Source organism: Ovis aries, chromosome X, assembly GCF_016772045.2.
Source record: "Ovis aries strain OAR_USU_Benz2616 breed Rambouillet chromosome X, ARS-UI_Ramb_v3.0, whole genome shotgun sequence".
In the NCBI taxonomy this organism is placed as follows: Eukaryota; Metazoa; Chordata; class Mammalia; order Artiodactyla; family Bovidae; genus Ovis; species Ovis aries.
The window spans coordinates 53501051-53523639 of NC_056080.1; the positions used below are offsets into that span (position 1 = coordinate 53501051).

General features: G+C 39.9%; 1 long non-coding RNA gene across 1 annotated transcript in view; it reads right to left on the reverse strand.

Moving 5' to 3' along the window:
- LOC132658789 (uncharacterized) overlaps positions 1-20770 on the reverse strand; it is a 98274-nt gene extending 77504 nt beyond the window's left edge. The window contains exon 1 of the long non-coding RNA XR_009598829.1: positions 19907-20770. This is a non-coding gene — a long non-coding RNA (uncharacterized LOC132658789). The remainder of the gene's footprint in view (positions 1-19906) is intronic.
- Between the last annotated feature and the right edge of the window lie 1819 nt (positions 20771-22589).

Here is a 22589-nt window from a genome sequence, read left to right on the forward strand (position 1 = left end):
TTTGTTACATTAGTAGTATGATATAATCTTTTTATATGGATATCTTTTATCTATATATAGATCTCTTTTGTCTATATATAATCTCTTGTTTATCTGTAGTAGTGTGACTCTCTCAGCTTTGTTATTATTCTTCAAGTTTGTCTTGGCTTTCTTTTCCCTTAGTATTTCTAAGTCAATTTTAGAATCATCTTGCTAATTTTCACTAGGGAAAAAATAACTGCTAGAATTTTTATTGGAATTGTATAGAATTTGTAGGGAGAATCTGGAGACTATTTACATCTTTATAATTGAAACTTCCAATCCAAGAACATGACTTTTATTTGGAAATTCTTATATTTTTCTGAATAATATTCTGTACATTAGTGTGCAGAAATCTTGCACTTGTTTCATTAAATTAATTGCTTTTTATTTGGTTGTTATTTTTGTTTAGCCACTAAGTCATATCCGACTCTTTGTGATGCTATGGACTATAGTTTGCCAGGCTCCTCTCTTCATAGGATTTTCCAGGCAAGAATACTGGAGTGCATTGTCATTTCCTTCTCCAGGGGATCTTTCCAACCCAGAGATCAAACCTGCGCCTCCTGCAGGCACTGGCTTTTATTCTGTTTTATATGATGTGATTTTAATTTTTCCCAATTACTGGTTGCTGATCTACAGAAAAATGACAATCTTATGTATTAACCCTGACTCAGTGACCTTTCTAAACTCATTTATTCTAAGAGCTTTGTAGGTTCTTTGGGATTTTGTATGTACATAAATGGGCTTCCCTGGTGGTTCAGTGGTAAAGTATATGCCTACAATGCAAGAGACCCAGATTCAATCCCTAGGTCAGGACGATCCCCTGGAGAAGGGAATAGCTATCCACTCCAGTATTCTTGCCTGGAGAATTCCATGGACAGAGGAGCCTGACAGGCTACAGTCCATGGGGTTGCAAAGAGTTGGACATGACTGAGTGACTGACCAATGGACCAGTGTACATAAATATGTCATCTGTGAATAAAAACATTTTAATTCCTTCAATTGCAATCCAATTTATTTTCATTTAGGAACAAGGATTGTCTTGTAATTTTCTTTTCATGTAACACCCTTGCCATTTGTGCTCTTTTGGAGGGACAATAAATTCTGTAGAAACTTATCAGGGTTGATCATTATAAGATGAATCTCCTGTACAATTTGACAATAAGACAAAAGCCATTAACCTGGCAGCACAACTTCTTGAAATTAATCTTAATCAGATATGAATAAGAAGTTTATATACAGCACACCTGTTAAAACTGTATATTGAAAATGAAATATTACCAACTAATTATCTATGTAAGACTTTCCAATTGTTCCTCTTCAACCATCTATGGATAAGTCAATCATCTTTGGCAGCAGCAAGTGTCAAGAAGAGCAGTTAAGACAGCAGACTGTCATAATGGCTAACATCTCCCACCAAATCAAAGGAACCACCAAGAGGCATGCTATCTTCTCCCAAGTTAGGTTCTCTTCTAATAATAACAGAAATATGAAATTTTGGGCTTATAAAATCTGGCTATGTTACTTTGATCCTTCTCATGAAGACACAACTAGAATAAGAAGAAATCAGTATAACTTTAAATGGCCATGTACAGTGGCATGACTGGTGTTTGTAAGAGGCCCAGGCAATGAAGTAGTGATAAGTTAAGGATGCATGTGAAGTTTAATAGGAGTTAAGGATCCAATTTCTTTTTCATATGTGTAGAATTGATCCAGCATTATCTGATACTGGGAAAGATTGAAGGCAAGAGGAGAAGGGGGTGGCAGAGGATGGGATGGTAATATAGCATCTCTGAATCAAAGAACACGAATGTGAGCAAACTAAGGGAGATAGTGAAGAACAGGGGAGTCTGGCACACTGCAGTTCTGGGGATGCAAGGAGTCAGACAGGACTTAGCGACTGGACAACAATGAATTTTGAACTGATTCAGCATTATTTGTTAAAAAGACTTTCTTAAGGACTTTAGATTTGAGATGCACAGAGCTAGAAGAAGCATCATTCCTACCCATAAAACAGGACAATGAACTGGGAAAATTTCAAAATAATGACCTTTTGGGAACTCTTCTGAAAACAGAGCTCTCATGGAAAATTTCTACCACAAAACCTAGTGATAGACAGGTGCTATCAGGTAGAAAGAGAACCTGTGCATTTGCTTACCTAGGACAGACACTGCCCAAATACCAAATAAGTCAGTAGAAAGATTAAATTAGAAGTTTGTAGCACATTGCTAAATGAAGAGTGGGGACCACAAGCAGAGTATGAGGCCCATTGGACATCCCACACTGTATAATGACATTTTCTCTAAGGTGCCCACAAGGAATATCTGGCAGAATCCTTAGAAAATTCATCCTTAATACCACCTCCTTGAATCCCTACTACATGCTACAAAACCTGGAATAAAAACAACAATGGAAACAGTTGGGAGAACTGCAAGAGATAGAATCTCTCTGGAGAGTAGCACAAAAGGAAGAGACAAAGAAAAGGGGAGAAGACAAAATCAAGTTATCAATGTAGCAAATTTAAGTTTCTGGTTCATATAGAAAAGCTAGAAAAACAACAAACTTCAAACACAGTAAACATTGAGATTTTAGGAATCAGTGAACTAAAATGGATGAAAATGGGCTAATTTAATTCAGATGACCATTATATCTATTACTGTGGGCAAGAATCCCATAGAAGAAATGCAGTAGCCCTCATAATCAACAAAAGAGTCCAAAATGTAATACTTGGGTTCAGTTCAGTTCAGTCACTCAGTCGTGTCCGACTCTTTGTGACCCCATGAATCGCAGCATGCCAGGCCTCCCTGTCCATCACCAACTCCCGGAGTTCACTCAGACTCACATCCATCGCGTTGGAGATGCCATCCAGCCATCTCATCCTCTGTCGTCCCCTTCTCCTCCTGCCCCCAATCCCTCCCAGCACCAGAGTCCTTTCCAATGAGTCAACTCTTCGCATGAGTTGACCAAAGTACTGGAGTTTCAGCTTCAGCATCATTCCTTCCAAAGAAATCCCAGGGTTGATCTCCTTCAGAATGGACTGGTTGGATCTCCTTGCAGTCCAAGGGACTCTCAAGAGTCTTTTCCAACACCACAGTTCAAAAGCATCAATTCTTTGGTGCTCAGCCTTCTTCACAGCCCAACTCTCACATCCATACATGACCACAGGAAAAACCATAGCCTTGACTAGATGGACCTTAGTCGGCAAAGTAATGTCTCTGCTTTTGAATATACTATCTAGGTTGGTCACAACTTTTCTTCCAAGGAGTAAGTATCTTTTAATTTCATGGCTGAAGTCACCATCTGCAGTGATTTTGGAGCCTCCAAAAATAAAGTCTGACACTGTTTCCACTTTTTCCCCATCTATTTCCCATGAAGTGATGGGACCAGAGGCCATGATCTTCGTTTTCTGAATGTTGAGCTTTAAGCCAACTTTTTTGCTCTCCTATTTCACTTTCACTTTCATCAAGAGGCTTTTTAGCTCCTCTTGACTTTCTGCCATAAGGGTGGTGTCATCTGCATATCTGAGGTTATTGATATTTCTCCTGGCAATCTTGATTCCAGCTTGTGTTTCTTCCAGTCCAGCGTTTCTCATGATGTACTCTGCATATAAGTTAAATAAGCAGGGTGACAATATACAGCCTTGACGTACTCCTTTTCCTATTTGGAACCAGTCTGTTGTTCCATGTCCAGTTCTAACTGTTGCTTCCTGACCTGCATACAGAGTTCTCGAGAGGCAGATTAGGTGGTCTGGTATTCCCATCTCTTTCAGAATTTTCCACAGTTTATTGTGATCCACACAGTCAAAGGCTTTGGTACAGTCAATAAAGCAGAAATAGATGTTTTTCTGGAACTCTCTTGCTTTTTCCATTTTCCAGCGGATGTTGGCAATTTGATCTCTGGTTCCTCTGTGTTTTCTAAAACCAGCTTGAACATCAGGGAGTTCACGGTTCACGTATTGCTGAAGCCTGGCTTCACTAATCCAAGTCTATGCCCCAACCACTGATGTCAAACAAGTTGAAGTTGACCAGTTCTATGACGACCTATAAGACCTTCTAGAACTAATGCCAAAAAAGATGTTCATTTCATCATAGGAGATTGGAGTGCAAAAGTAGGAAGTCAATACGTACCTGGAGTAACTGGCAAGTTTGGCCTTGGAGTACAAAATGGAGGAGGGCAAAAGTTAACAGAATTATGCCAGGAAAACACACTGGTCATAGAAAACAGCCTTTTCCAACAACACAAGAGATGACTTTACACATGAATGTCACCAAATCGTCAATACTGAAATCAGATTGACTACATTTCTTTGCAGCCAAAGATAGAGAAGATCTATACAGTCAGCAAAAACAAGACCATGAGCTGACTGTAGCTCAGAAAATCAGCTCCTTATTGCAAAATTCAGGCTCAAATTGAAGAAAGTAGGGAAAACCAGTAGGCCATTCAGTTATGACTTATATCAAATCCCGTATGATTATACAGTGGAGGTGATGAATAGATTTAAGGGATTAGATCTGGTAGACAGAGTACCTGAAGAACTATGGACAAAGATTTGAAACATTGTACAGAAGGTACTAATAAAAGCCATCCCAAGGAAAAAGAAATGCAAGAAGGCAAAGTGGTTGTCTGAGGAGGCTTTACAAATAACTGAGGAAAGAAGAGAAGTGAAAAGAAATGGAGAAAGGAAAAGGTATACACAACTGAATTCAGAGTTCCAGAGAATAGCAAGGAGAGACAAGAGGGCCTTAACGAACAATGCAAAGAACTAGAGGAAAGCAATAGAATGGGAAAGACTAGAGATCACTTCAAGAAAAATGGAGATATCACAAGAACATTTCGTGCAAAATGGGCACAATAAAGGGAAAAGAAAACAGTAAAGACCTAATAGAAGCAGAAGAGATCAAGAAGAAATGGCAAGAATACACAGAAGAACTATACAAAAAGGTCTTAATGACCCAGATAACCACGATGGTGTGGTTACTCACCTAGAACCAGACATCCTGGAGTAGGAAGCCAAGTGGCCTTAGGAAGCATTGCTGCCAATAAAGCTAGTGGAGGTGATGGAATTCCAGTTGAGGGATTTCAAATTCTAAAAGATGATGCTGTTGAAGTGCTTCACTCAATGAGTCAGCAAATTTGGAAAACCCAGCAATAGCCACAGGACTGGAAAAGGTCAATCTTTGTCCCAATTCCCAAGAAGGACAGTGCTAAAGAATGTTCAAACTACAAGACAATTGCACTCAGCACTCACTTCCCATGCTAGTAAGGTTGTGCTCAAAATCTTTTAAGCTAGGCTTTAGCAGTATTTTAATCAAGAACTTTCAGATGTACAAGCTGGGTTTAGGAAAGGCAGAGGAACCAGAGATCAAATTGCCAACATTTGTTACATCGTAGAGAAATCAAGGTAATTCCAGAAAAACATCTACTTCTGTTTCACTGACTACACTAAAGCCTTTGACTGTGTGAATTACAACAAACTAGAAAATTCTTAAAGAGATTGGAACACCAGACAATCTTACTTGTCTCCTGAGAAACCTGTATGTGGGTCAAGAAACAATAGTTAGAGCCTTATATGAAATTGAGAAAGGAGTACAAGGCTGTATACTGTCACATTGTTTATTTAATTTATATGCAGAGTTTGTCATTGAAATGCTGGGCTGGATGAGTTAAAAGCTGGAATCAAGATTGCCAGGAGAAAGATCAACAACTTCAGATATGCAGATGATACCACTCTAATGGCAGAAAGCAGAGAGGAGCTACAGAGCCTCTTGATGAAGGTGAAAAAGCAGGCTTAAAACTCAGTGTTGAAAAAAACCAAGATGGTGGCATCCAGTCCCATCACTTCATGGCAAATAGAAGGGGGAAATGTAGCAGCAGTGATAGATTTTCTCTTCTGGGGCTCTAAAATCACTGCAGATGATGACTGCAGTCATGAAATTAGACGATGATGGCTTCTTGGAAGGAAAGCTATGGCAAAACTAGACAGTATATTAAAAAGCAAATTCATCACTTTGCCGACAAAGGTCCATATAGTCAAAGCTATGGTTTTCCCAGTAGTCACATGCAGATGTGAGAATTGGACAATAAAGAAGGCTGAATGCCAAAGAATTAATGCTTTCAAACTATGGTGCTGGAGAAGAGAGTCCCTTGGACAGTAAGGAGATAAGCCAGTCAACCCTAAAAGAAATCAACCCTGAATATTCATTGGAAGGAGTGATGTTGATGCTGAAGTTCCAATACTTTGGCTACCTGATACAAAGAGCTGACTCACTGAAAAAGACCCTGATGCTGGGCAAGATTGAGGGCTGAAGGAGAAGAGGGTGACAAAGGATGAGATGGGTAGATAGCATCACCGATTCAATGGACATGAACTTGGACAAACTCCAGGAGATAGTGAAGGATGGGGAGGCCTGGTGTGCTGCAGTCCATAGGGTTGCAAAGAGTCAGACAAGGCTTAGTGACTGAACAACAACAAAGAATTAATTAAAAAGCTTAGCAAGATCACAGGATACAAAGTCATATACCAAAAGTAAACTATTTAGTAGCAATGAATAATTGTAATTCAAAATTAAAATACAATATATAATGGGACTAAAAATAGTAAGATATTGATACTCAGAAATTTAATAAATACCTGGATGATTCAAATGCTGAAAACTAGAAAACACTGATGAGGGAAATATTTTAAAGATATAACTAAATGTAGAGATATAATGTAGATGTGGATTGTTGTTGTTCAGTTGCTAAGTCGTATCAGACTCTTTCATGGACTGCAGCACTTCAGGCTTCCCTGTCCTTCACTATCTCTTGGAGTTTTCTCAAACTCATGTCCATGGAGTCATTGATGCCACCTAACCATCTCATCCTCTGTCGCCCCCTTCTCTTCCTGCTTTCATTGTGGATGTGGATTAGATGATGCCATATTGTTAATGAGTTAGTTAAACTCAATGTCTTTATAGATTCAGTGCAATCTTGATTAAAATCCCAGGAAGAATTTTATAAATGTTGACAAGCTGATTCTAAAGTTTGCACAGACATGATCCTCCTTCACAATGATGGAGCAGAAGGACGTGTGCTCACCCCTTCTTATGAGAACACTGGCTGAAACACCTTCTACCAAAAAAACAAAAACAAACCCCAAATCGCTAAAACTTACCAAAAAAATACCCTACATTGAAAGATAAAGATGAAGACACAATGAGACATAAGGAGGCATATAATTATGATATAATCAAATCCTATACACGCCAGGGTAAAGTGAAAGTGTTAGTCATTCAGTTGTGTCCAACTCTTTGAACCTCATGGACTGTAGCCTGCCATGCTCCTTTGTCTATGGGATTCTCCAGGTAAGAATACTGGAGTGGGTTGTCATTCCCTTCTCCAACAGGATCTTTCCAACGCAGGGATCGAACCTGGGTCTTCTGCATTGCAGGCAGGTTCTTTACCAGCTGAGCCACCATCCCACAAACTGGACAGCAATTATACCACAGAAGCTCTCCCTCCCACAGGTGTGAAAGTTCTGAGCTCCACTTCAGGCTTCCCGGCCTGGGCATCTGGCAAAAGGAGGATTTTCAGAGTTCTAGCTTTGAAGGCCTGAGTGATTTAATTGCACGACTTTCATTGGACTGCTTCCCAGGTGGCACTAGTGGTAAAGAACCCACTTGCCAATGTTGGGAAGATCCTCTGGAGGAGCACATGGCAACCCACTCCAGTATTCTTGCCTGGAGAATCCCATGAACAGAGGAACCTGGCAGGCTATGGTCCATAGGGTCGCAGAGAGTAAGACACAACTGAAGCAATTTAGCATGCATGCCATAGGACTGGGGAAAACAGAAACTCCACTTTTGGAGCACAAGCACAAAGTCCTGTGTGGACCAGGACCCACGGGAAAAAAGCAGTGACCCCATAAGAGACTGGATCAAACCTACCTGCTAGTATTGGAAGGTCTCCTGCAGAGGTGGGATTTGGCTGTGGCTCACTGTGGGGACAAAGACATTGAAAGCAGCAATTTTTTAAAGTATTCATTGGTGTGAGCCCTCCTGGGGGCTGCCATTAGCCGCACTAAATAGCTTGTAGGCCCCAGTGCTGGGTTACCTCAGGCCAAACAACCAAAAAGGAGGGAAAACAACCTCACCCATCAGCAGAGAAACAGTTTAAAGTTTTATTTAGCATGGCCCTGCCCACAAGAGGGACAAGGCCCAGTTCTATCCACCACCAGTCCCTTGCACAAGTCTCTTAGACAGCCTCATCTACCAGAGGACAGACAGCTGAAGCAAGAACTACAATCCTGTAGCATGCAGAACAAAAAACACAATCACAGAAAGTCAGATAAAATGAAACAGAAAATTATGTCCCAGATGAAGGAACAAAATGAAACCCCAGAAAAACAACTAAAGGAAGTGGAGATAGGCAACCTTCTAGAAAAAGAATTCAGAATAATGATACTGAAAATGTTTTAGGATCTCAGAATAAGAATGGAGGCATGGATTGAGAATATGCAATAAATGTTAAACAAGAACCTAGAAGAACTAAAGAACAAACAATGAGTGATGATTACTAATTTGGGTCTTCTGTGTTTCTGTAAGAAATTAAAAATTTTTATTCTAATTCTGTGGAAAATATCATTGGTAATTTGATAAAGATTGCATTGAATCTGTAGATTACTTTGGGTAGAAAAGTCATTTTCATAATAATGATTCTTTTAATCCAAGAACATGATGTATCTCTATGTTTGTGTCTTTGATTTCTTTTATTCTTATAGTTGTCAGAGTACAGGTCTTTTGCCTCCTTATGTAGGTTCATTCCTAGGTATTATATTCTTTTTGATGCAGTGGTAAATGGGATTGTTTCCTCAATTTCTCTTTCTGATTTTTTGTTATTAGTGTGAGGAATTACAACAGATTTGTGTATATTAATTTTGTATCTTTCAGCTTTACTGAATTCATTGGTGAGCTTTAAAAGGATACGAATGAACTTATTTCTAAAACATAAAAAGATTCACACACATAGAAAGCAAGTTTATGATTACCAAAAGGGAGGGGAGAGAAGGATAACTTAGGAGTTTGGGATTAAAATATACACACTACTGTATATAAAGCAGATAACCAACGAAAACTTACTATATAGTACAAGGAACTATAGTCAATATCTTGTAATAACCTATAATGGAAGAGAATGCAAAGGAAGAATATATATAACTGAATCACTTTACTGTACACTTGAAACTGATACAGCATTATAAATAAAATATATTTCAATAAAAATTAAACTAACAAAAGGAGCAACACTCATGAATGTAGGTGAAAGTTTCCTCAACAAAATAATAGCAGTGTGAGTTCTATAACATATTGAAGGAAGAAACTTTCACATATTAAGTACAGGGAAGTCATTATGGCTTATACATGATTTAATTTGTACTTGAGGCTAACCAAAACAGCTGTTTGTGTCCTGTCAAACATGCATCATACCTCTGCTTTAATCATTAAGGGAAATTCATTTTAAAATAAAAATGAAGTAGCTATCAAAAATCAGGCATTCAAAATAGAACTGGGTGGCCATTGTAGATGTAGTTTCAGACATGTTCCTGTATTATCAAGAACTTGAATTTTCTGAACTGAAGGGCACCACCAACTATTCTCAAAACAAAGTCTGCTAGTTGCCAACTGCATCTTTATAGTGTCAAGGTTGTAAATATGCAACCATTTCAGACTCCAAACAATCCTTGCTTAACAAACACTCTTACTACTTGCCAGCTCCAAGTATAATATTTGACAAACACGCAATTGTGTGGGGTTTGCTTTTATAAGCCTTCCCCATTTCGTAGTCAGGTGGAAAACAATTCAAGTGCTTCTTGAACTTGTGTCTCCTGGTCTATACAGTTTGGCTCAAATGAAATTATATTCTATTCCTATTATACATTGGTTTGTTGATTATTTCCATTGTAAGATTTAATTCAGGAATTCAAGGTAGGTTTACAATCCCAAATCTATTGATATACAGTCCATCTTAATAGAATAAAGGACAAAAACAAAATGGTGGCATCAACTGACATGGAGAAAATACTTGGGAAACATAACACCCATTCAGAATTCTTTAAAAGTCTTAGAAAATTCAAAGTAGAATGTTAACTTGCCCAATCTGAAAAACAAAAAAAGAACTTTATAGAAAACCTTAAAGGAACATTGTACTTAGAAGAGAAAGATTGCCTGCTTTCCCCACAAGATTGGGAGCAAGATGAAAATATATGTTTTCAACTGTTCTGTTCAACATTGTGTTGGAAATTCTAGCCAATGCAAGCATAAAAGAAAAAAGATTTAAATGATATCTTGATTGAAAAGAAAGATGGAAAACTTTTTATCAACAGACAATGGGATCTCGTTGTTGTTGTTCAGTTGCTAAGTTGTGTCCAACTCATTGCTACTCCATGGACTGCTCAAGTTCATGTCCAATGAGTCAATGATGCTATTTAACCAACTCATCCTCTGCTGCTGTCTTATTCTTTTGCCTTCAATCTTTCCCAGCATCAGGGTCTTTTCCAGTGAGTTGGCTGTTTGCATCAGGTGGCCGAAGTTTTGGAGCTCCAGTGTATTCAGAGTTGATTTCCTTTAGGATTGACTAGTTTGATCTCCTTGCTGTCCAAGGGACTCTCAAGAATCTTCTCCAGCACCACAATTTGAAAGCATTAATTCTTGGGCACTCTGCTTTCTTTATGGTCCAACTCTTACATCCATACATAACTACTGGGAAGGCTATAGCTTTGACTATACAGACCTTTGTCGACAAAATATCTTTATTTTTTAATGCACTGCTTAGGTTTGTCATAGCTTTCCTTCCAAAGCAAGTGTCTTTTGATTTCATGGCTGCATCCTCCATCTGCAGTGATTTTGGAGCCCAAGAAGAGAATATCTGTCACTGCTTCCACTTATTCTCCTTCTACTTGCCAGGAAGTGATGGGACTGGATGTCATGATTTTGGGTTTTTCAATATTGAGTTTTAAGCCAGCTTTTTCACTCTCCTTTTTCACTCTTGTCAACAGTCTCTTTATTTCCTCTTCGCTTTCTGCCATTATAGTGGTATCATCTGCATATCTGAAATTGTTCATATTTCTCCTGGCAATCTTGATTCTATCTTATACATCAATCAGCCCAGCATTTTGCATGATGTACTCTACATATAAGTTAAATAAGCAGAGTGACAATATACAGCCTTGATGTACTCCTTTCCCTCCTTTCCCAGTTCTGAACCAGTCAGTTTTTCCATATAAGGCTCTAACTGTTGCTTCTTGATCTGCATAGAGGCTTCTCTGGAGACAGGTAAGTGGTCTGGTATTCCCTTCTCTCTAAGAACTTTCCACAGTTTGTTGTGATCCACACAGTCAAAGGCTTTAGTGTAGTCAATGAAGCAGAAGTAGATATTATTTTTTCTAGAATTTCTTTGCTTTCTCTGTGATGCAACGAATGTTGGCAATTTGATCTCTGGTTCCTCTGCCTTTTCTAAACCCAGCTTGTACATCTGACAGTTCTCAATTCAAATACTGCTGAAGCTTAGCTTGAAGGATTTTGAGCATAACCTTACTAGCATGGGAAGTGAGTGCAATTGTCCAGTAGTGTGAACATTCTTCAGCACTGCCCTTCTTGGGAATTAGGACAAAGACTGACTTTTTCCAGCCCTGTGGCCACTGTGGAGTTTTCCAAATTAGCTGATGTATTGAGTGCAGCACTTTAACAGCATCATCTATTAGGATTTTACATAGCTTAACTGGAATTCCATCACCTCCACTAGCTTCATTTGTAATTATGCTTCCTAAGCAATTTGTGAGAAACTGCCTGTTTCTTATAGTCTCACCAACACATAATGTGCTATCATATTTTTTACTGAGATTCAGATAACATAAAATTATTAGTAAAATTTTACTATTAGTAAAATTTTTCAGTTCACTTACTGAATTTGTTTTCTTGTTATTGTTATGGTTTTTATTGCTTTGTGGATATTCTCACTGTGTCCATGCATCACTGTCCTGCTTTATTTAATTGCCATTCTATATTTCTTTTAGCTTATTTAAGACAGTTTTGAAACACTTTTTTTTGATCAGGCAGCTCATAGATCTCTGTTTCTTTAGGGTTGGTGTCTTGAGTTTTATTTCGTTTGTTTGATTGGTCTATGTTTCCCTTTTGGGGGTATGCATTGTGATCTTTGGGCATTTGAGTAACCAAACACATCTCCCTATCTCTGTGTACTGTTTTGTGTATGTGTGTGTGTATGCATGCAGGATATGACCCTTACCCATCAGGCAAGCTGTAGGTTCAGGGACTTCTCAAGCCTTTTCTAGGGATGTGCCTTTTCTTGAAGTGAAGTGAAGTGAAGTGAAGTCACTCAGTTGAGTCCGACTCTTTGCGACCCGATGGACTGTAGCCCACCAGGCTCCTTGGTCCATGGGATTTTCCAGGCATGAATACTGGAGTGGGTTGCCATTTCTTTCTCCAGGGGATCTTCCCGACCCAGGGATCGAACCCAGGTCTCCAGCATTGTAGGCAGACGCTTTACCATCTGAGCTACCAGGGAAGCCCTTCTCTTGACCATGCCTCAAATTCCCTAAGCAGCTTGTCTAGGTTTCTTCCCAGAAGCCCATAATCTTTTGTTTCCCCTAGTTATCTGCCCAATTAACTGCAGGTCTACTGCTTGTCTCATTTTCAGTGGTTTACAAACTATGCCACCAGTCCTGTCAGTGCTCTGAGTAAAACAAGAGAGAAATCCATCCCATAGTGAGCCTCCAGTCAAGGCAGAATGTTTGCCATATAGTCTACTGTTTTGTTTCCATCCCAAAGGAAGAACCCCAGTACAGAAGGTTTTCTCTTGATTGTGCTTCACTACGTCAGGTAGGGGAAGAGACACAGATAGGCACACAAAATGCTGTGACTTTTCCTACCCCTTTTGCTGGGATCCCTTCCTGCCTTTACATTGGCCTGGGTACTTCTAATCTGGTCTGTAGAATTCTCATATAGGTATCCTAGCCCATCTATTGATATTTATTGTGTTTCTCTGTGGGGAAATTAAGACCTGGAGCTTTCTAGTCTGTTATCTTGCTAACATCACTCTCATACTACTTCTGTTTTGCTTCATGTCTCTTGAACTCACAATTTTGCCTTTCACACATTCCAACCCCAACCTCCAAAATATTCACACAAGTCAGTGTATGAGATTTTGTGAAATTTATTAAAGATATTGCAGTTGAATAAAAGGGGTTACACCAAGTACCTAGACAACTTTCCACCACTCCTTGGCTTCTAGTTGACTGTTTTTTAATCCCTTATTAACTCCACTTTTATGAAGCAACAAAATAAACTTCCTCTTGCCTATGCCCACTCAGGCTCATTACTTACACCAAGAATTTATTAAGATAGATAGAAAGATGTGTAGATAGATTCAGCAAATGTTTATTGAGTGCTTTTTTTGTGCCAGGTCCTTGTTCGATCTTCTTTGGAAACAAAGCAAAACACATGATTATCTCTTCCTTTTTGGGTCTTATTTTCTAGTGGAGGAAGCAGATTATAAACAATAAACATGAAATATAACTAAATTACATAATGCATTACAATAAGAGTTATGGAAACAAGTATGTGGAAATTCCCAAATAGGAGTTATGGGAACAAGAAAAAATAGAACAGTAATGAGGATCTGAATGGTCTTGAGTTGCCTACTTGAAAAATTCTTCCCTATGAAGAAATTAGTCATACAACAATATTGAAAAAAGGTATTCCTGGCAATGGAAACAGTTAAGTGAAACCTAAAATAGGAGTAAGCACGTAAGGTATATTTAAGGTTCCAGAAAGCAATCAATACAGCATAAGTAGAACATGTGAGGGGGTGAAGCAATTCAATCAGAGAAGTGAGGAATTAAACATGTTGGAATTTATAGATCACCCTAAGGACTTTAGAGATATGGAAAGATTGTGAGGAGAGGAAGAACATGAGGTTTTAGCTGGATCCTTCTGAGTACTACATGGAAAATAGACTAATACAGGACATGTTGGGAAGTAGAGAGACCAATGAGGGAGCTATTGTAAAGGTCCATATGAACAATGGTGGAGGTTTGAACCAAAGTGGTAGCTATAGAATTGGCGAGAAGTAGTCAAATCACTCGGAGAAGGCAATGGCACCCCACTCCAGTACTCTTGCCTGGAAAATCCCATAGACAGAGGAGCCTGGAAGGCAGCAGTCCATGGGGGTCTCTGAGGGTCGGACACGACTGAGCGACTTCACTTTCACTTTTCACTTTCATGCATTGGAGAAGGAAATGGCAACCCACTCCAGTGTTCTTACCTTGAGAATCCCAGGGACGGGGGAGCCTGGTGGGCTGCTGTCTATGGGGTCGCACAGAGTAGACACGACTGAAGTGATGTAGTAGTAGTAGTAGTCAAATCACTAGTATATATTTTAAAGCTAGAACCAAAATATTTTCCTGACAGATTTGTTGGATGTGCTATGTGGAAAGAAAGAACTCAGGAATAAACAAATAAGTGTAAAGAAAAAAATTTTAATTTTATAGTGGTTATATTGGTGTGAAATTATGTACCATTTAAATTTTTTTAAATTTCTTTCTGTATTTTCCAATTTCCAACATAGATTATGAATTGCATCTATAATCAGAAAAGAATAAGATTTTTAAAATAAAATAATATCAATCACTTATTTTTTTAAAAAGAGATTGGCAGATTTGTAAAAGAAAAGTGGCTGCTGTTGATGATAATGCAATTAAACTCACATTCACATGTAGCTATAGCACTATAAATTAGTTTAACCATTCTGGAGAAAATATATACATGAAAGCCTTAGAAAAATCCATGTTTTTCCTTATTGATTCTAGTTTCAGGAAGTAAGTTAAATAAAATAATCAGATATTTGTTTTAATATTTAGGAGCGGAATCAGTCATTTTTCACATACAATAGTGAAAATTGGGGACTTCCCTGGTGGCTCAGAGGTAAAGAATCTGCCTGCAATGCAGGATACTCAGGTTTGATCCCTGGGTTGGGAAAAATCTCCTGAAAGAGGCATGGTGATCCACTTCAGTACTCTTGCCTGGAGAATCCCATGGACAGAGGAGCCTGGCAGGCTATAGTCCATGGGGTCACACAGAGTCAGATACAACTGAAGCAACAAGCAGCAGCAGCAGTGAAAACTGGAAAACAACTAATTATTCAAACTTAAGAGATTTAAAAACTACTTTACCTATGATGTGAATCCATAGTTAGAATACTTTTATGTTGTTTTTGAATAACATTTTCATGGCCTTAAGAAATGGTGAGAAAAATCATCATTTAAGTAATGACATGAGCCTCCTTAGGGTTGACCCTAGAGAGCATCTGTTAGAAGTGAGAAGCCTGAGCCAGAGTGTCATGTGGAGATGGCAAGGCCACATCGATGCTAATATCTAATAGTGACATTGCATCCTGAGTTAAGAAGGACTGTGTAGGCAGAAGCAGAATGGGTTACATGGAATCTGTGGTAGAGTTATCCAAGCAGCAGAAGAGACATGTCCCTTTGTTTGAAACAGTCTACCTATAAGAGATTGGCCTGGTTGCTGACAGGAACACTGGAACTTATGACCAAAAATTCCTTATACAAGCTATGTATACATAAAGAATCCTAATTTAAGAATTCCAGCCACTGAGATGAACAACCAACTTCCCTTACTCTGATGCTGAAGACTTCAAGCTGCCTGTGACTATTTTCCTTTATCAAGAGAGAGGGCATATGCCAGGGAGCACCAGCCAGTCAAATGAATTGATGTAAATGTATTGCCTTTTACTGTACATTACTCTCCTGTGAGTTTGATTGTCACGGGTCAGCTTCTCCAGGTTGAATCTTTGCAGTGTCCACACTCGAATCATGGTGACAAATAGGACTGGCAATAAGGGTAGCCAGTCCAAGAAGTCATCTTCCTCTCTGAAATAAATCTCTGTGAGGGAACAAGTGCTACACCAAATACCTGCTGAGTATCTTTTCAGCTCTAGGGCTAAGGAAAAGGAAGGACCTAGGAAAATACGCTAATGGGGCTAGCAGTTACTTCAGTGACTACCAACTTGTTTCATACGAGCCTGTTACTCATGAATTGTCTATATCATTCTTCCCTGCTCTTTGTGCTGCTCCAGCCATGGACTCACTTTGTGTGTCTTGAGAAAGGGGGTCAAGGAAGGGCACAGCTTGGATATTGTAGTGAATCTGTGCTGACATTTGTCTTCTTCTCACAGCAGCCCTGGGAGGTGGATGTCAGTATCCCCGTTTTACAGATCAGGAAGCTGAGGCACAGACAGACACATTGCCATGAACTAGACAAGGCCACAGAGCCAGTGAGGTGAAAATGCAGCATTTGGGCTCGGGTCTTCCTGACTCCAAAACCCGTGTTTCACTAGCACTGGCCCTGGGGACCAAGGCACTCTCCTCTCTTCAGTTGGAGCAGCAGATCCACTCCACCTCCCCTGCCCTGTGAACATCTGTCCCAACAAACCGGGTTTTTGCTCTCTGAGACCTAAGCTCATGCACTGCATCCCAGGGGGGAACAGTTAGGGGTCCCAAGCCCACCACTTGCCTGCTCTATGTGGGTCCATCCAGGTGTGCTAGTTGCTCCTTGGGATCTACTCCCTGCTCTGACTGTCAGGCCCCTTCGCTGTGAGTGACATAAATGGGCTATCCCGAGGCCTTCCTGGTGCCCGCTGGAGCAGCCAGGACAATCAGACACTTGTGTGTCTGAGCCATGGCAAGCCCTGATTCAGAGAAAATATTTGGCCTGGTTCCTTCCACTACGGGGGCCTGGAGCAACTGTGGTCTTGTGGATAGAAGCTTGGCTGGACTTCCGAATTCCAGGGATGGAGTGCTGGGTCAATCTGTTGCTAGATGTGTGAGCTCACTCAGGTCACTGGACATCTCTGAGCCTGGATTATCAAGATGCAAAATGGAAAGTATAAAGGGTACTTATTGGGGTCTTAGCCAATAACACACATGTTACTGTGCTTTCAGAGTGATTGGAGAGACTATAAAGGCAAAAAGTGTTACATAGGTGTGAAATAACTCAAATTGAACTGATACTCTCCCAAAATCCAAGCTACATCTTTGTACATTTCACATTTGTTCTGGCATCAGCTCTTGCCAGGAGCTAACATATGAAAGGAAACTAATGCTGAGAGGAACTGCAGCATTTGGTCCCCAAGGGCCAACATCAGTTCTGGCTGGCTGGATGACTTTCCCCATCTGTTGCATAGCAACGTCCTCTGTCAGCTGCCTGTTTTTCCCCAGCACTTCCTCTGGAAAGTTTCTGCAGTGGGACATGTCAGACTTGGGAAAGGAGGTCTGAAACACCTTTTATATGCTTTGTGTTCCTATATCTGTATTTTCAATTTTAACTTGGCCTATGACTGTTAGACCCGTAATCCAATTGTATACATTTCTTCTCCAATAGATATTTCTTGGTATTCTCAAAATTAACACTTCCCAAACTGACTTCTTGTGGTATATATCTTTCTTCTCTCAATCATCATGTATTCGTTCACTTGACTCCTCCATATCAGTAAGTACCAGCAACATGAATTCAGATTCTCAATCCAGAAACTTACGAGTCTTTCATCACCATTTCCTTCCTCTTGTTCCCTTTCCCATATTAGAACAACCACTAAATCCTGAATATTCTACCTCAGATATATACCACCTCTTCTAACTTTCCATCATCCTAGACTAGGCCACTATTATCTGTCTAACCTGACCTACTGAAGGAGTCTCATAATTGGCCTCCTTTCTTCATCTTCTTCCTACTGTAATCAGTCCTCTATACAATTACTAAAGTAATCTTCTTAACATATAAACTATATTATGCTATTTTCTGCTTAAGTCTCTTGCTATATTCCCACTGCAATTAGAATAAAAATCAAACTCCCTACCCTGATCAAGTAGTGCCTTGTGCAGGGCTTTAATCTTCTCCACATTTGTTTTTCTTCATCTACATTCCCAGTCATTTTATCCAAATACTAACAACATCCTTCAACATAAATTCATGTTTTGTAAGGTAATTAACCTCCAATTAAAATAAATAAATTTCTATTTTAAAAATAAATAAATAAATAATTTTAAAAATTCATGTTTCTTTGTTTCATGTAATTTGTAATTAAAAGCATCTTTGGAAAAACACTACTATTTTACTGACCTATAACACACAATTCTAAACAAAATCCCTATGCTTGCTATAAAAATGTAACTTGGGGAGAACTGTAAAGATGGCGGAGGAATAGGACGGGAAGACCACTTTCTCCCTCACAAATTCCTCAAAAGAACATTTCAACGCTGAGCAAACTCCACAAAACAACTTCTGTAGGCTGGCAGAGGACATCAGGCAACCAGAAAAGCAGACCATTGTCTTCAAGAACAGATAGGAAAAAATATAAAAGACGAAAAAGGAGACAAAGGAGGTGGGGAGGGAGCTCTGTCCCGGGAAGGGAAGCCCGTCCCGGGAAGGGAATTTGAAGAAGAGAGGTTTCCAAACACCAGGAAACACTCTCCCTGCCGAGTCTGTGGCGAGCTTTGGAAACACAGAGGGCAACGTAACAGGAAGGAAAAATAGATAAATAATTAAAACCAACAGATTACAAGCCCAACAGTAACTCCCCCAGCGGAAAAGCAGCACAGACGCCTGCATCCGCCACTGGGAAGTGGGGGCAGGGCAGGGATGCGCGGGAGGCGCGGGCTGCAGAGCTTTGCAAGAATCGGGCAGGAACGCCCCACGCGCAACCAGAACGATCTAACTTGGGCTAGCAAACCAGACTGTGGGATAGCTACCACGCGAAAAGCTTGAACATAAGATACCGCCAGGACAGAGCACAGAACAAAGGATGGAACAGAAAAAGCCAGCTGCAGACCATCCCCCGCCGGGGACAGGCAGCCAGAGCTGTAAGGACTGGAAAGGAGCAATTGCAGACCCGGAGAGACTTTAGTTACCTAACTGCAAGCAGGCTTCTTTGCTAAGACTTCTGGGGGTGCTGGACAGTCACCATCTGCCTCACGGGGGGCGCTAGCGGTCCACCCAGAAAGCTGAGCAGAAGCGGCAGAAAAGGTGACAAGCCGCTGCGATCCGCTTGCCAAACTCCTGAGCTTCTCAGACCTGGGAAGGGCACAAAGCGCAGTCCCAGCCGAATCTGTGCCTCTGAGGGCTGCCTGAGCGCTGAACCTGAGCGGCTTGGACCGGGGAAGTGCACGCAGCCTAGGACCAGCCCCAGACGGTTCCCGGCTGAGCATGGTAGAGCCGGAGCGGTTTGTGCGCCGCAAGAAGGTACAGGTCAAGCAGGGCTGAGACACTGTGTGCACACGACAGTGCTATTTGTTTGCAGCATCTCCCCTCCCCACAGCGCGACTGAACTACTGAGCCTAAAAACCAGCAAACAGAAGAAGTTAAACAGAGGGAACCACCTTGGAAGTGATCCCACATGGCCCACAACATCAGAGAAGGGCCAGAAATAATTTTACTATTTTTAAAATCATTCCTTTTTTTTGTTTTTTTTTTCTTTTTTCTTTTTTTTTCCAACTTTTTTTTAATTGTTAAGTCTATTTCTCCTCAAATTTTTATTTCTACAACCTACTATTACTATTAAAAAAAAAGACTTTTTTTTTTTTTTAAGGCAAACACCATATATAGTCTTTGGATGGTTGTTGGTGGTTTTTTGTTGTCGTAGTTTTTTTTTTTTTTAATAATTCTTGTTTTTTTTTTCTTTCTTCCTTTTTCCTTCTGCTTCTTTTCTTTAATATTATATTTTTGAAAATCCAACCTCTACTCTAGATTTTTAATCTTTGCTCTTAGGTTTTTGTTGTCAATTTTGTACATTTTAAAACCCAAACTTCACTACCCAAGTTTACCTGAGAGCGAGATTACTGGCTTGACCACTCTCTCCTCCTCTGGACTCTCCTTTTTCTCCACCAGGTGGCCTCTGTCTCTTTTCTCCCCCATCTCTTCTCTATCCAACTCTGTGAATCGCTGTGTGTTCCAGACGGTGGAGAACACCTAAGGAACTGGTTACTGGCAGGATTTGTCTCTCTCCTTCTCATTCCTCTCTCTTATCCTCCTGGTCACCTCTGTCTACTTCCTCCCTCTCCTCTTCCCCGTATAACTCCGTAAATACCTCTGAGTGGTCCAGACTATAGAGCGCACATAAGGAAGTGACTGCTGGCTAGCTTGCTCTCTCCTCTTTTGATCTCACCGCATCTCATTCCAGTTACCTCTAACTACCCCCTCCATCTTCTCTTCTCCTTGTAACTCAGTGAACCTCTCTGAGTGTCCCTCAATGTGGAGAAACTTTTCATCTTTAACCTAGATGTTTGATCATCGGTGCTGTATAGATGGAGAAGTCTAGAGGCTACTGTAAAAATAAAACTGAAAACCGGAAGAAGGAGGCTTAAATCCAAAGCCTGAAAACATTAGAGAACTCTTGAATTCAGGGAACATTAAGCAATAGGAGCTCATCAAATGCCTTCATACCTACACCAAAACCAAGCTCCACCCAAGGGCCAACAAGTTCCGAAACAAGACATACCACTCAAATTCTCCAGCAACACAGGAATACTCCCCTGAGCTTCAATATACAGGCAGCTCAAAATTATTCCAAAACCTTTGATGTCTCATAACCCATTACTGGTCACTCCACTGCACTCCAGAGAGAAGAAACCCAGCTCCACCCACCAGAACTCCAACACAAGCCTCCCTAACCAGGAAACCTTGACAAGCCACTGAGAGAACCCCACCCAAAGTGAGGAAACTCCATAATACAGAGAACTCCACAAATTACCAGAATATAAAAAGGCCACCCCAAACACAGCAATATAACCAAGATGAAGAGACAGAGGAATACTCAGCAGGTAAAAGAACAGGAGAGTTGCCCACCAAACCAAACAAAAGAGGAAGAAGTAGGGAATCTACCTGAGAAGGAATTCCGAATATTGATAGTGAAAATGATCCAAAATCTTGAAATCAAAATGGAATCACAGATAAATAGCCTAGAGACAAGGATTGAGAAGATGCAAGAAAGCTTTAACAAGGACCTAGAAGAAATTAAAAAAGAGTCAAAATATAATGAATAATGCAATAAATGAGATCAGAAACATTCTGGAGGCAACAAATAGCAGAATAACGGAGGCAGAAGACAGGATTAGTGAAATAGAAGATAGAATGGTAGAAATAAATGAATCAGAGAGGAAACAAGAAAAACGAATTAAAAGAAACTAGGACAATCTCAGAGACCTCCAGGACAATATGAAACGCTCCAACATTTGAATTATAGGAGTCCCAGAAGAAGAAGACAGAAAGAAAGATCATGAGAAAATCCTTGAGGAGATAATAGTTGAAAACTTCCCTAAAATGGGGAAGGAAATAATCACCCAAGTCCAAGAAACACAGAGAGTTCCAAATAGGATAAACCCAAGGCGAAACATCCCAAGACACATATTAATCAAATTAACAAAGATCAAACACAAAGAACAAATATTAAAAGCAGCAAGGGAAAAACAACAAATAACACACAAGGGGATTCCCATAAGGATAACAGCTGATCTTTCGATAGAAACTCTTCAGGCCAGGAGGGAATGGCAAGACATACTTAAAGTGATGAAAGACAATAACCTACAGCCCAGATTACTGTACCCAGCAAGGATCTCATTCAAATATGAAGGAGAAATCAAAAGCTTTACAGACAAGCAAAAGCTGAGAGAATTCAGCACCACCAAACCAGCTCTCCAACTAATTCTAAAGGATATTCTCTAGACAGGAAACACGAAAGGGTGTATAAACCCGAACCCAAAACAATAAAGTAAATGGTAACGGGATCATACTTATCAATAATTACCTTAAACGTAAATGGGTTGAACGCCCCAACCAAAAGGCAAAGACTGGCTGAATGGATACAAAAACAAGACCCCTCTATATGCTGCTTGCAAGAGACCCACCTCAAAACAAGGGACACATACAGACTGAAAGGGAAGGGCTGGAAAAAGATATACCACACAAATAGAGACCAAAAGAAAGCAGGAGTGGCAATACTCATATCCGATAATACAGACTTTAAAACAAAGGCTGTGAAAAGAGACAAAGAAGGCCACTACATAATGATCAAAGGATCAATCCAAGAAGAAGATATAACAATTATAAATACATATGCACCCAATATAGGAGCACTGCAATATGTAAGACAAATGCTAACAAGTATGAAAGGGGAAATCAACAATAACACAATAATAGTGGGAGACTTTAATATCCCACTCACACCTATGGACAGATCAACTAAACAGAAAATTAACAAAGAAACGCAAACTTTAAATGATACATTAGATCAGTTAGACCTAATTGATATCTACAGGACATTTCACCCCAAAACAATGAATTTCACCTTTTTCTCAAGTGCTCAAGGAACCTTCTCCAGGATAGATCACATCCTGGGCCATAAATCTAAACTTGATAAATTCAAAAAAATCGAAATCATTCCAAGCATCTTTTCTGACCATAATGCATTAAGATTAGATCTCAATTACAGGAGAAAAACTATTAAAAATT